At 33.8% G+C, this 3,031-nt stretch overlaps 1 pseudogene; it reads right to left on the bottom strand.

Annotated features, from left to right (window-relative positions):
• Window positions 1-235: 235 nt before the first annotated feature.
• LOC125866122 (uncharacterized) lies at window positions 236-2,647 on the bottom strand (annotated as a pseudogene).
• Between the last annotated feature and the right edge of the window lie 384 nt (window positions 2,648-3,031).

Here is a 3,031-nt window from a genome sequence, read left to right as displayed (position 1 = left end):
TTCTACAAGATCCAAAACACATAATAAATTACAGAGTGCATAACCAAGTTTAAAACAACTCCAACAATAATTTTCAAGCAAAAAAACTAAAAGTATTTGCAACAAAAATAATATCTAGCCAACAAAACTAACTAAGAGAGATTGGAGAACCACATTAATCTTCATCTGAAACTGGTGCATGAGCCTCATCAACATTAGCTGGAGTGAAAGTTACAGGAGTCATATGTGTGTTTGGCTAAGATGAGGTTGAAGAAATCAATCCACGTACACGCTAAAAAAGTACAGGACACATTTTATCAGTCAGTGAAGGAATCAATTGTGTCATAAAGTCATCCAAATTTTCTGTTGCTATTGTTTGAGCATTTGTACATGGTACTGAGGATAAAGCATAAGTTCCAAAAGTTGAGGCAGAAAGATTCGTCCCATAAAATGATTTATCTTGCGCTCCAAGCCAATATATCCTTCTTTTCTTTTCTCCTCCTGCGGCTTGATAATATGCTTGCAATTGATCAACATCAGATTGAGTTAGTGTTTGATTCTGTAATATTTCTAGATACTTTTCCTGTAAAAGACAATAATAATCAGTGAAATTCATTAATAACAACCACAACAATAACAATAAGCCAAATCACAACAATAACAATATGCCAAATTAAGTTTATGCTGATAGCTTAGATAGCTTTTTGTTTGCATATTCAACTATTTCTAAAATATATATGTTGCTCTTTTTTTGCCCACAGAGAATGCACAACTTAATGTATTTATTGTGCCATATATATCCAAGAGTTCTCGCTTTGAAAGCAGTCGAGATATAAAGAAGACTGAGCAGATATATGATCAGACATGTGTTTGACAGCAATAGACAATATGGTATCGGACAATGGAAGCCAACGACTCATAACAGATTGAAGTACAGATTTAGGATCCTCTTTTTCAAGTTCACGGGGAGGTATAGACAAATTGAAAGACTTTATAACTTTCTCAAGCATCCCTTTGTCTCCATCAGCTTCCATAGTAGCTTGATAAACCTGCCAAAGCGGCTCAAGATCAAATTGCACAAGAAAATATGCATATGGATATGTTCAGAATGGGTGGATTAAACGAGTAGGGAAATACACTGTCAAGAGTGGCAATGGATTTGATCACTGATATGAAATGTGAACTATGTGGAAGCAAAGACGAGAATATAAAGAATTGGACTTACATGTACATTTCGAGATCGTTCACCAACAAAAGATTTTCCATCATGACCATGTGTATGGACATGCAAATGTAACTCACTTGGTGTTGGATCTCAACCCTTTTCAATAGCCTATCAAGGAATTTTTTTTAAAACATATGAAAATGTGAAAATATGAAAGAATTATATGGTGTAATATATGATAGTATAAAAAAGAGCTCACAAACTACAAACACACTCTAGAAAATATGGCAGTCAGCCCTTTTTTTCTCAATAAAAGTGGCCTGCAATGCAACTTCAAAAATTTAACATCCTGAAGGTTTAAGATTATGCATAACAGAGAAGGAATTCACATACTTTTGGACCAAATCAGCCAGCATTCTCCTAAGTAGAATATGAGTCATTATGCTCAATCAACTTTCCCTTCCTATAAACCTCCAATTTAGAGATGTCTGCTTAATACGTTATTATGTACTACTATTCCTATAAACAGTTAGAACTCATTACTACTATATATTATGCATATAAAGTAAATTAAGGGTGTGCGAAAATATACTTACAAGTCTCTTGCGATGCTCTCCAATAGTAATAGAGCCTCCCGTGTGAGTCCCCTTTGCAACAACGTTCTGACTGCCACAACTATTTTTTGAATTTATTTTTGACTTTTCAATAACCTGGGATCTTTCCAAAATCTCATCCAACTTTCCCATGTTTCTTCCGGAACATATTTTGGCCGAATTGCTTCCTTTTTTATGCAAGAAATAAAATCACTGTACCTTATCGCTGCCTTCTTACGCCATAGTATCTTCACTTCACTATCAATGGAAGGATCCCAATAGAATTGCTTCTAAAATAATTATAGAAGTAAGCAACATTAGTATACAAACCTTCAAAAGTGATGTAATTTTTTAAATGGTGAAATATATACCTTGAATTCTCCAAGATAAAAATCTTTTATTTCTTGTGAGACACTTTTCCAATTAATTTCATTAGGATCAAGTACATTCTTGAAAGACTAACATATCCTGGTAAAGCAAATATTTGAAGGTTCCAAACTGATAAAAAATTGAAAACTATTATATGAAGTCTATAATGAAAATATTACACTATATAAATAGCAATAGTGCAAGTACAAACTTACCCAGAATGATAAAGAAAAGCAAGTGTTTGTTGTCCAGAATTATTATTATTCTCACCTTCACCTATTGAGTTGTTCTGGCTAGATGTAGTCTCCTCCCTTATCATATTTCTTTGAGTAGACGCACTTTCACTTATTGCATTACTCTGATTAGATATTACAGGAGGTGTTTCAAAATTAACAGATGGAGTACTACCATGAGCTGATGTTTGAACAGGAGGCGAACTAGTAGGAGCTAATGTTTGAAATTGGTTATTTTGATTTGGTCCAGCAGAAGAATTGATACCACCTTGATATGAATTAGTTATGGGAATGGGAACAATAGGCATATTAACTCGGCTTGTGCTACCTCGACCTCTAATTAAGGTCTTGCTTACATGAGTTGTGTTACCTCGACCTCTACCTCGCGTCATATCTACAAGAAAAATAACTTTGAAATTCCATAGGCCCATATATTTTCAAACTAGAGAAGGAAAAGAAAAAAAAATTACATTGCAACTTGGAAAGATTGATCAAATCATTACATTGCAACTTGCAACCACAATATTTCTTTTAAACCAATTGAAGTTGCTAAGCAGCAAGCAATTAATAGTCATGCTCTACTTCTCTCCAACAAATTCCAAACGTAACCAAAAATGCAACCCAAAATATCTGATAGCCAAGCACTTAAGTGTAAGATTTTTTTTATTAGAAGTCAGATTTTTTGGAGGAAG

The sequence above is a fragment of the Solanum stenotomum genome, chromosome 5, assembly GCF_019186545.1.
Source record: "Solanum stenotomum isolate F172 chromosome 5, ASM1918654v1, whole genome shotgun sequence".
Classification (NCBI taxonomy): Eukaryota; Viridiplantae; Streptophyta; class Magnoliopsida; order Solanales; family Solanaceae; genus Solanum; species Solanum stenotomum.
This window is presented reverse-complemented; position numbering and strand designations above follow the sequence as displayed.